Below are 12,692 nucleotides of genomic sequence, written 5' to 3'. Positions count from 1 at the left end.
AAAGTAGGATCAACTGAAACATTTTGCTTGGACCGACATATCATGTTTTCCTTTGTGGAGGTTGAAGTTTTCCTTTGTTCTACATTTTCTACATTTTTATTTCTTTAGGCCAACAGGCTTAAACTAACAGTTTCTACCATGCCACTGAAATCTTTTATGTCAATGTTTTTATAATTTTCATTTTTGCTTCTCTGGGGCAGAAAGCTGCTTAAATATGTGGGCATCACACCACATTATACAGGAAACAAACCACTGAAATATTTTACCCAGATCTATTTATGTGGCCATTTTACCATAAGATCTGGACATACCATCAACAGCAGCAATGAATTAAGGCTCACACAGACTCAGTGTAAATTCATCCTATGTACCTTTTGGCAAAGAAAGGATGAATTTACAGTAAGAGACTAGTCTCATTATACTTCCTCTGCAGCAATAATTTTTAACTTTTACTCCCTTGCAACCTCCTAGGAATTTCCCAGTGCAGCAGAACCTGTGTTTTCTGTATAAAAGTTCACTAAAACTATAGTGATATTTTTTATTTGTTACCTTTCAAGTTCATGCACAGAATTAACAGAATCCCAGTTGTCTCCAGAAAGACAGCAGAGGATGTAACAAAAGAGGGAATGTCACTTAGGCTCTGCCCACATTCATGGCTTAAGAACTGAATTTATTTGGTTGATCTAAGTTGAGATTCATTCAGCCCTCCTCAATTTGAGTATCTATGACCTCTCCTTCCAAGACACAGATGACGGTGCATCCCCTTGTTCACTACTCTTTTCTGCAGTAGCAAACAAACCTAACTTCTGCAAAAGAACTAGATCTAGGTTCAAAACACAGTTCCACAAGCAGAGGTGAGGAATGGTCTCTGCCAGTGCAGGAGTTAACCTCCTCCCTGTTGAGTGATCTCAGAACCAGTTTAAAGGCTGTGTAGAATGGGATGACCTCTTTCCTTCTCATTGAGGTTTTTCACCTTTGCAGGCCATGATTTTGTAGCATGGTATTTAATAAACTACTCTGCAGCCTTGATTTCTCCCCAGGAATGGAGCTGCATGGTGGAGAAATCCCAGCAGGAGTGATGGAGTGAGATCAATGCAGACAATAACAGAACACGTAACATAAACTTCAGTCCTCTCTGGAGTCTATCCAAACTTACCCTGGGCTCTTTTTCTAATCCCCAGAGTGAAGCAGACATTTTCAGGGCACATATTATTATGTGTCCTTATTTTAGGTGTCTCTTTTAGAATGAAAATAATGAAAATATCGTACCCTAGATGTGCTTGTTTTTCCCCACTGACTAAAAAACGAAACAAAACAAAACAAAAACAAAAACAAACACAAACAAACAAACAAACAAAAAACAAAACAAAACAAAACAAAACAGCCTGTGGTGACTGCCTCTGCTGTTGTGAATATTTACATTTGATCAGACACACCTAATCCAGACTGTTTTTCTGTATACATTGTCATCTTCTTTTCCAAATAAAACTTGCATTTTTGCTAAGAAACCCTATTCATGCTACCTCAAAGCAACACTTCTATAAAATCCAGGATGAAAAAAATAAAAAATAAATAAAAAAAATTAAAACCTTCTGTTTTCAGGCATTTATGTCCCAGAATAGACCCTGAAATCTAACCACCACTGTTTGGGCAGCCAGAGGGAGAAACAGACTATGAACAAAACTGAAACAGATTTTATTGATTTTTCCCCATGCAGGCTAAGCCACATGCAAAATCAAAATCAAACACAGAATATCAATAACTAACAACAAGTCAAGTGCATTTTCAAATGACTTCCCTCTCCATGGTCTAAGGCATTTCTGCAATAAATAAGGTTCAGAAAGATACATACAAATTATGATTTGAAGTGGATTATGTCCCTTTAAGGGTTCATTTTGATGTTTTCACACTGATGACCACAAAGCTGTTAGCCAGGTGTGCTTTTTTATTGCCCGTGTAACTGTAAGACTCAAAATGTTTTCTCTCACAGCAAAAAAAGGTACCATGAGTTCTTGCTCTGTACTAAATCTGTTGTCTCCGAGTCATGCATACACATTTCCAGCTTACTGAGCTATGGCACCTCACCACACCAGGGCTCTGTCTCCAGTAGTTGACTCACAAATAGGGTTTAACCTAGCAAGTTCCAGTAAATACTGAGCTCGGTCCAGGGGTACGCATGGAGACACTGACTATGAATTACTCCACAAGTGGGATAAGACTCAATTCTTATTTAACTTTAGACTTTGCAGACATCTTTAATGAGCTAACCATCCTCAACAGAAGGAGAAAAACTACTGATGGAGAAAAGCTACTACAACTGGCTCCCAGATGAACCCCAGATGAGGACTGTCTCTCAGGATGGCTTTGAGCTCATACAGCACATAAGTTGCTGCAACATGACTGTCTTGTGGTCCTTATACCTCATCTCCATGCAAAAAGATGTTTACACTGGGACGTCACTCCTCTCTCTTGAGTTGTCTTGTTGAGAAACGGTTAACCAAATACCTCAGGTTGCAATGAAGACAGTCTTTATCTGTGAGCCCCAGATCCCTCCCAACCTGCTTAGATGGAAAACTTCTAAAGTATTTTATTATAGTCCCTGAGTCTGCATACAGTTCCCATGGGATTGCTTATGTATCCTACGTTTTAAATTCTCTGGAATTTCTCATACAAATAAGTATCATATAAGAAGGAAAATTCAATTTGCATTTGGTGAGGTTCGAAAGTCAATGTAATTGAATGATAATTTGCCGTGAAGCATGGATGTGAGTCCTCATGTTTGCCTCTTGACCTGAAAGGATACGGCTAGTGAAAACGTCTAGCAGATAATTACTGCTAGGCTAACCCTGAGGCTTGGCTATTATTCACAGGTCAATCTCTCTAAGATAATTCCCAGGATAATATTACCAAGGAACACACTCCCCTTGCATAATGCAACACCTGCCTCTCTTGTGAGATATCAGGGATGGGGAGCTGAGCTTTGCCTCCCCTTTGGTATCTTTATTAAGCTTTCTTGTAGGGCAGAGGATGAAAGCAGCAAAAGAGGTAAATAATGCAAATATCACCTTGCAGTAGAGAATCTGGAGAGATTTTATTTTCATTACTTATCAGGGCTATGCCTTCTCACAGAGTCTGTAAAGACTGGGGAACACACAATTGTCACTTAATGGAATCAGGTGTTGGAAAAGGAAGAGGAAAACTAGTTTGAACAACAAAAATATTTCGCAGCCAAAAGCACTAACAAATAAGCCTTGATATATCATATTGTCCTCTTTTGTGCATAGGATTACGCACATCTTTCACAATTAAAGGAATACATCTTTTAGAGTATTTGCAACAGAGATTGGTGTGTTTCTGTTTATATCCCACTGGTGTGCATGCCAGCAAACTGACTGTTTTTTATAAACTCTACTGTAGATACACAAGAGAAAAAAACTGTTAAAACATCTCAGAAGATCACTCAAAATCATTGTTTCGTCTTTTTTTTTTTTTTTTTTTTTTTTTTTTTCCTGTCAAGACAAATATACTTCTAGGGACCAGAAGCAGCAGACAGCTATATGCTGTATTTTAGGTAGTGTTGGCATGGTCTCTGGGCTTCCATAGCAGTGCAAGGCAGACGAGCACATGAATGGGACAAACCAGGTCATAGTCAGGCACTGGGGTGAGCTCAGTCTGCTTTATTCCCCTTTGGATCATAGAAACTTAGGGCCAGAAAAGCTCAAGGGAGGTCACCTAGACCATCCCCTTGCCCCAAGGCAGGCTTAACTATAGGCAGGTCATGCCTGACAGATGTTTGTTTAACTTGCTCTCATAGTGATGGAAACTCAACAAGCTGTGCCTGGTCCTCAGCGTCTTCAAAGCTAGAAAGCTTTCCTTCTCAGTGTTATAAATCTACCTTTTCTGTTGTAAGACAAGAAGCAGGATAGGTAAGGGTCAACAGTAGGAAAATGTGCAATGAGGGAAAAAAAATAATACCCAATGGAGAAAATGGGGTAAAATAACAAACAACCTGCAAGATATCCACAGACTGGTCTGCAGTAGTTCAGAATTTTGCGACTCTGAAAGTCGTACTGAAGGGGAAACTTTAGGGGGGCTCAGTGCCAGCAGTAAGACTAATAATTAATAATAATTACACATCTGGTCAAAGGCCAATGGTATAGTAAGGTTACATGATTAACCTGGACAGCAACATAGAGTGGGGACAAGAAAAGGTATATAAAGGTCTTAATTAATGCCACTTACAATGCTATTAATAATGTAAGATCAGCTATTTAAATATTAATATATTTTATTACTTTCTCTTTTTTTTTTTTTTTTTTTTAACATATTGCTTAGAAGGAAATAAGATCATCTCTGTCTACAATAGATCATATATAAAAGTTAACGGTAGATTTTCAACCCTGTATGGGAAGACACACAGTTCTCGACGTTCTGATTCAAATTCTTATAAATGTCTTCAATTTCAGTTGTGTGAATTATGTCTTTCAGGTCTTTAGATAGATAAAAGAACTGGAAGCATCATGCTTACTTGCTAACCTAATTAATAGTTTTACATATTGTTTCTTTTCTTTCTTTTTTTTTTATTTTTAATAGAAAGTGCAGATAAATAAACTAGTTTGTTCTAGAGTAGCAATGTTGCATGGAATAGATACTGATTTAAATTAGAAACAGTTGGGAAAGGGGAAATCAGCTATCAGTCTCAAGTTACTACTACTGTAACTGGAAACAACTTTACAAGTACATTTGGATAATTCATATTATTTTGCCAACACTTTGAAGTTACACTTGCCTCCTTCATTCCTTAAGTCAGCAAGAAACGGTTATTAAAGGCATCTCTTAAAAAAAAAATGAAACTGTCAAGATGTGGCTTTGAAATCTTTGAAAAGACGCCTGTAACATATAATGTGTTATAAGCACGTCTATTAAATCATGACTCTTGTGGTTCTAACACAGAAATACCAGAAAAGAATTCTTTTCACATAGGATCAGTAGCAAGACAATAATGGGAAACATTTGGGCTGAAGGTAAAAGTTGGCTAAAGCAAGCTCCTTTCCATCTGCTTGTTATCAGCAGTTATAAGAGCAAGGCAGGTGACCCATAAATTTTGTTTAAATGACAGACTTTTGTTTGTGACTGTGTCACAATGAAGGGTCTTGTTTCAACTTTATAGAGATATTGTCCAGGAGTTCAAAATTAAATAGCAGCTGTTAGTAAAGAAGAGAGCAGTGCTGGGAGAAACTAAAATGTTTTTCCCATGTTGGAAAAAGAAAAACACTAAAAAAATAAAGTCTTCAGAATTTGCCAGACATTGTTGTGCTAGAAGATGAGAAACAGACTGAAATCAATAAAGGAATTGATCAGCTAACTTCCCCTGTCCCAGGTAAGCAAAGAAAAGTGAATGCACTGGGAAAGACAGTGAGGAGAAAAAATTATTTAGTTGCACAAATAAATCCAAAAGGAGGGGACGGACACTGAAGAACATTCTATACAATATTGAAAGACACAAACCAAGGATTGAAAGGTAAAACTAAACAAGTTCACACCAGAAAAATGTACAGATGCTTAACAGTGAATGCACTTATACACTTAAGTGCACTTGTGATCTTGTGATAGGTATGGTGAGATCCCTATCTCTAAATGTGCTTGGTGCATCTCAGGAAGTCCCATTGTCTGCACAGGAGTTGTAAAGCTCCAACTGGGAATGAATGAAATTCCATTGCCCCCATTAAGGACGAAGTCAAGGTGGAACTGCTGATGGTTTCTCTGACCTCAACAATTATTGAAATTATAAAACTGTTAGATTAGGTTGCTGCTATAACTACCTGGGTCTCTTGGACATTTTACTTTATTTTATTATTTTTTAAAGTATATATATAGGCTTTTTAATTCAATATGTCACTTGTGACTTACTAGGATAAATACAGTAATCAACCTGTGTATATTTTCCAAGACATAGGTTCTCTAAAAACAAAGTTTTGTTGTTGTTGTTGTTTTATTATTATTATTATTATTTTTCCCTGTAGAATGTAGGCATTCAGTAACTACAATGTGACAAAAACCTTTGAGATCCTTTAAAGGCATTCTCTATGCTGCATCTTCTTTTAAAAATGTTATCATCAAGAATGTTAGTAAATTGCTAAATCAATTAAATATTTGTTAATTAACAATGATAAAGAAAAAAACAACTTATATAATTATAAGCAAATTAAAAACAATTGAATTATTATTAATACTAAAGATTGGCATTCTTCCCAGAGCCGTAAGTTTAATTTTACTTGCCTTTTTAAAGCTAGTTTTTTTCCCTGCAATCTATCCAACAAATTTCTTGATGCCTGTTTTGTCACCAGGGGTTCTACAGATGTAGGAAAAGTAAGTACTCTTGCAAAGATATGTCATGTGGCCTAACCAAGCAGATGTAATGATCTGAAATTTTTTAATTAATTTCTAGGACAGACAACAACAAAACAAAAAATAAACTAAAAAAAAAAATGTTAAGAAATCTTAGACAAACTTCACATGAGGTTACATTCACAGATGATCTACCAAACGTTTAGGGTAAATGGGGGTGTATATAAGTTTTTCCACTGAAATGAAAAATGAAACCTATGTATGAAGTTAAGACTTAGATCTTGAGTTCAAGGCTGTGCAATTACAGGGTTTTAGTCTGTCCCATCAAACAGTTCTGTAAGTCAGACAACAATCCAAATCACCTCTATTTTCATGATTGTCCAGGATAGTTCAACTTTGAAGAAAATTATACAGACTGATGTCTCCTGTGGTTTCAGCTTGAAATGAGAGGAAACTCCACCTTTGTGTTTATCCCAAGATTTAGGAGAACCTAAGGGCTTGAGTAACTCTAAACTGTTGGCAAAAGAATTTAACTCATTATTTGGTAAAGCCTCATCCTTTGCAAACTGAAAGAAGAGGAACACTAAGGAGTTGAAACATCACAGTTTGACTTAGCCCTGTATAACAGAACTTCACAAATTTTGACAAAGAAATCAAATTCAGAAAAGTGCAGACAAGGTGCACAAGAGAAGATGGAGGAATAAGTGATTGCTCTTCAGTAGGGACTTGCATCTTTAAAACTTGCCTCTACTAAGGGGAAGAATTGATTTGTCAGTGCAGAATGAAGGTGTGATCAGAATAATGAGATCGAATAAACAGACGGCTTGGTTCTGCACTATGATGGAGCAGCACCTGATTTGTTGATATTCTCTTCTTGTGCTGGTGTACTGCACATTTTAATACACATATTAAACAGAGAAATAGAGAAGGCCAACCAAATTGCTCTTACTTGAAAATGAAGAGGCATTAACAGAAACGAGGAGAGCACAGGCTGACTTTGTGTTCCTGCAAGTCAGCCATCAACCAGAACACCTCTCCTACAGCATTAATAATATTTCTTCAGGGATTGCTCTCTGTTGCTAATGCTGCTTTACTGGTTCCACACTTTCCTAAAGGAAAGCCTGTGGGCAGCTGAAGGAGGAAGATGTTGGCTACAAAGAGCAGTGATTAGTCAATGGCTGGGAGAAAAGGTCAACCACGTGAACTGCCAGGCTTAACACAGGTTTAACCAACGGGATCCTGTTACGCAGAAGGTGAAAGTCAGTGATCCAGGGCTTTACTTTGGCATATTCCATGTATTTATTAATTAAAAGGCAGCTGCAGAATTTGGGAAGAAATTCAGCTGCTCTTTTGGTCCTCACAGGCTCTCATGCTACCTGGCTTGTCCTCATGTTCTCCCTCATTTCAGTGCCAGTCTTGCTTTTCTTGCACTGTTATCTTCCATTTTGTTTGCTCACAACCTTCCCTTGTGTCCTTCTTTTCTGTGCTGTTCCTCCTAACCATTATTCTCCCCCTCTTTGCTCAAATATATTTCTTCATCTTCTTTTGTATAACTACAGTTCTCTGGTCTCTTTGCTTTGGTTTCTGGTGCCTTTTACTTTGCTCCCTGCCTGTCATCAGCATTAACATATGAAGCTTGATGAAATAAAAACAAACCTGCTGATAGGCCATGCCAGCCAGTGGCTTGATGCAATTAAATACTAATTCAGATTCATATTTGTGATGGTTTGCAACCAATCAAATCCCAAGGCCACTTTGTCCTTTAGATAGTTATGCAGTGCTCTCCTTAACAACAGTGGAAAAGGCATGTAGCTATATGTATTTCCATGATGAAAGATATGTTGTCTTGCTAAAAGCATTTTAGTCTCACTGGGACTTTGCTTGGAGACCTTCAGAGACAGTGGTGTTCCACTGCAGCCCAAATATTTATCCTGAATCCTCAAAGAAAACTATTATTTTTTTAATTATTATTATTTTTTATTTCCCTTCTCCCCCCCCAAAACAAGTAGACAGCTTGTTAGAAATTATCATAAAAAGGATGTGGAGCTGAAGCTCCCTGGTGAGATGACAGGGCTGTCTATTATTGCTTTCCCACATCATATAGAGGCATTGTTTTGGGCTTTTACAATTCAAGACCAGATTATTTTTGCCTGTACACCTCAGTCAACTGTGAGGACAAGTAGTTAACTTGCATGGTTATACCCATACAACAGCCAATTTTCAATTAAAAATGTGTAAAAATGTCCTAACTCTGCACCTTTTTCTCCTTACAACAGAAGAACAGCAGCAGTGCCATAAGGCATGTTTATGCTGGTAGCCAATTATTCCCATGAGGAAGAAATGCATATCTGCACTCACAGTGGTACAATGAAAAGCAACATAGCTTTGAAGTGTAGAGAAGCCCTCAGTCAAGACACACTAACCTCAGTCACACCTAGAAGTTTTCCTGCTCAAACTATGAAGGAATTGTCTGCTTATTTTTTTAGCATAAATCTAAAATTCAGCAGAAATTGTTGGGGACACCTTGAGCACACTAGTCTCAAGTTCATCTTGGAGTCAAGAAGTAAACATGTGAGCTACAGTTAGAAAAAGGTGCTCTAGTTTTGGCTTTAAAACCCAGTATTTCATTTATTTATTTTTTAAACTTTTTACCCCATTTGCTTTTCTCAAGATAGTTTTCCTTGCAGAATTTTTGACTTTCTTGACCCTCCTGAGCAACCTAGAGATTGATATCTAGTTATCTATTCTTGCCTATGCTTAAACCTGATGAAATTTTAAGTTTTTCTGTGTTCTTGATTGTGTGTATTTATGTGTGCTAAAGACCTCCAAAGACCTTCTGAAGACTTAATGCTCATCATCTCCCTCAAGAAGAGCTACAGCCATTCCAAGCAACCTTCCAGAAAAATGTCTGTCCATGCTGTGATATGCAGCTTTGCACTGCAGTAAAATTGTGCAGGCATTATGTGTGCTGATCCCATCCTTCTGTCTGGATCCCTGTACATCAATATCACAGCAAACACAGCGCACTATATATCAGCACAGAGATCCTGAAGAAAGACACCTGTTCAATACCAGTGTTCAATCTCCTGTGTTAAAAAAACAAAACAAAACAAAACAAAACAAAACAAAAAACAAAACAATGCATTCAGAGAGGTATGATTTTATAAATATGGTCTATTAATCTGGTAGGCTGTTATGTTTGAGTTTAAAAGGAATCCTCTATCTCACATGGGTATTGATAAAAAATGCCATTACAAAAGGCACCATTGCACAGTCTGGTAAGAAAATTATTTTCTTGTGCATTGTAATTACCTAACAGAGAATGTACTGAGAAAACCTTTGTACTGCCAATGGGCGTGCTCACATTTTCACGAATTCTTACAGTGGCCTGTTTGATTTACTTAAGCTAAATCTTTATGAACTCCTGTTTTAGTTGTGTATCAATGACTTTAAATACCAACTAAAACCAGCTGCATCATAATGTGAGATTAACTGGGTATGATGCTGTAAAAGAAAATCCAGATAATTAAACCATAAATGCAGTATACCTGTCTACAGGAATAGCAAGAAAAACAAAAAAAAAACCAGCTTAGTATTTCATGATACAGTGAAATGGAAATGAATGACAAAGTGTGAAAGATTGCTACTGATTTTTTAAGCCTGAATTTTGAAACATAATAAGCATATAACTAAAATATTTCTACCAAATCATTGAAGACTGCTAACAATACCATAACTATTTAACAGAAAGAGAACATCAATGTCCAGAGGTTAAACATCTGATTATTTTGAGCTTGACATTATAGAGAAAAGGCAAATTAATAACCTGATGTTTTTAGAGTTTGCAGAATCTTGAATATATTATGACAACTTATTATTAATAAGGTAAATACGATTTCAAAAATATCTTCACAGTATACTCAAGAATATTCTTGCATATCCTCAAAGCTTTTCTCATGTTTTTGCCCCTTGCACCTATTAATATAGACTTTGTGATTTATTTATCTGTATCAGCAGAGAAATTCAAGGATTGAAAGAGAATGGGTCTACAATGTCCTTGGTAAGATACCAACCTGGGATTTGTTTGCATCCTTCCAGACAGATGCCAATTAAAAGTAAAAAAAAAAAAAAAAAAAAAAAAGGAAGGAACAATAGCAAAGGACTGATTGACAAGTGGTATCAAAAAAGTGTTTCTTCGAATATTTTATGAAAAGGACACTGGATTTCATTAAATTCTGTTTTCAAAAACTGTCTCTATCAAAAAAAAAATGCATTCAGAGGAATTAACTGTTTCTGTCCTGCAGATCACGTACCCAAATTCAGAGTTCATGTTCATGGCAGGCAGCTTCTTTCTCTCTTGCCCTATCTGCAATAGGAAGATAAGAGGCAAGTGGAAAGGTCTTGCATCGTTATTATATGAAAAAAGTAAAAGTATTTGTACAGGGCTGGGTGCATTTTTAAGGACCAGCTTAAAATACATAATTGCTTTATCTGCAGATACAATGATGATTGTGCTATCTAGGCTACACAGGTGGGAAAAAAAAAAAAAGAGTTCTCAGAAAACTGTTGAAATATCCTTCTATTTTGCAAGCTCGATAGTGAGCCTTCTCATCTTGGAAGTTTCCTGAACTACTTCTAATGGCATAACACTTCAGATCACTCCTATCAGCTGGAGGCCACCAAAGAGCAATGAAAGTTAACACAACAGAAGATTCTGTCTGAGATAACTGTTTTGCTATAAATACCCTTTGCTCCAAGTACGTGGAAGTTTTTCTCAGGTATGGTGTCCCAGCAGTTGTGCAGCAGGAGTGGATTTGGAGGGGCAGAAGAAGTCTTTTCAAGGAGAATCTCACACAGCCATGGTAGTTGGATCCACCAAAAATATCACAGATCTAGATGCAGATAGGAAAGCACAGTGTGTAATTCTCTTCAGAGAAAGTGGCCAAGACAAGGTCAATCTATTTACCTAGATCCAACCTCAGTAAAAACTGAGGATGAAAGACACTGTGGGAATCCTACTGTTAAAGGTTAAAGAGCCTGCACTGTTATTCTTGCTCAATACACAGAGTTGCAGGTGAGGACAGGATAAACATGATGGATGTTATGAAGTCTCCTTCTCAATCTCACTGCTGATTTCCTACCTGCAATCCTTCCTTTCTGCTGGAAGGAAACTAGCAGAAGAGTTTGCTTCCCCCATCTATGTCACAAGTAGGAAAATCAAGCATGGATATATGAATGGGACTGAAAGGAGATGAGAAAGGTGGGAGTGGATGGCAGGAGAATCTCAGCAAGTAGTTAGTGGTGTCTGCAGCCAACATACAGTCTGGCAGTCTGGCTCCAGGCTGAATCAAATCACAATACTCTTTGGGCAGGAAAATTCACAGACTAGAGAAACTACTTGGATCATAACTTGACATTTCGTGCAGTTTGGATTTGGTTATGGCATATGTAATGTTGCTGTTATGAACTACCCAAGTTGAGGACCCAGAAGATTAACCTCTTCCTTAGCAGGGATATTATGAAGTTGATAGGCTGATAACATTTCACTATAGCATTCATGTATAGCAATGGTATTAAGTATGAAGGGAACTTCCAAGGGTGGAAAAGACTCAAGCCAGGAATCTCATCCCACTTCTTTTCCTGAGGCTATCTAGTCCTATAGGCAGTGCTAAATTCCCATTACAAAGGTGATGACACAGAGGAAAGAAACTTCAGCTAACATTTAGCTGAAGCTTCAGGGTGGGTGTCAGCAAATTCACTGTTCCCAAGAGCTGACAGAGAACATGGACTTCTTTTTCCCTCTAAAAAGCAGATAAACAGGAAAACTCCTTACAACTTACAAAACTCCTAAGACATCTGTACCTATAGGGATGCTTTTAGATGTTGACAGAGATGGCTTTCCAGATTCTTCTTTGAGTTTTGGTCTTTGATTCTATTCTTTCCACATCATTTCCTCTGATTGTCATTTCGTAGTTCATAGAACACAGAATAATTCAGGTTTGTCAGGGCTAGCTGGAGATCTGTACTTAAACCTCCACCTCATAAACAGGTCCACTTAGATTAGGTCACTTATAATAATAAATTATATTATTAATATTATATTATTACAATATTAATAAATAATAAAGGACTTATCCCATTATTTGACAAGGGTGGAGGTTACACAAGTTCACTGGACTTACACAATTTCATTGCACAAGCTGTTCTAAGATTTGATCATCTTCATGTTGAAAAAGTTAAAAGAGAAAGAAAAAGAAAGAAAGAAAGAAAGAAAGAAAGAAAGAAAGAAAGAAAGAAAGAAAGAAAGAAAGAAAGAAAGAAAGAGAAAGAAAGAAAAAAGAAAG

The 12,692-nt window shown here is 37.1% G+C and overlaps 1 protein-coding gene across 5 annotated transcripts in view; it reads right to left on the bottom strand.

Moving 5' to 3' along the window:
* TENM4 (teneurin transmembrane protein 4) overlaps window positions 1-12,692 on the bottom strand; it is a 554,777-nt gene that overhangs the window by 434,811 nt on the left and 107,274 nt on the right. Inside the window, exon 1 of one of the 5 annotated variants that reach the window (XM_032196290.1) lies at window positions 11,094-11,179. The exons of the other annotated variants lie outside the window; for them this stretch is intronic. The gene's annotated coding sequence lies outside the window, so the exon portion shown is untranslated. Of the gene's footprint in view, window positions 1-11,093; window positions 11,180-12,692 lie in introns of those variants that run through there. 5 annotated transcript variants of the gene reach the window in all.

This window comes from Aythya fuligula, chromosome 1, assembly GCF_009819795.1.
Source record: "Aythya fuligula isolate bAytFul2 chromosome 1, bAytFul2.pri, whole genome shotgun sequence".
Classification (NCBI taxonomy): Eukaryota; Metazoa; Chordata; class Aves; order Anseriformes; family Anatidae; genus Aythya; species Aythya fuligula.
This window is presented reverse-complemented; position numbering and strand designations above follow the sequence as displayed.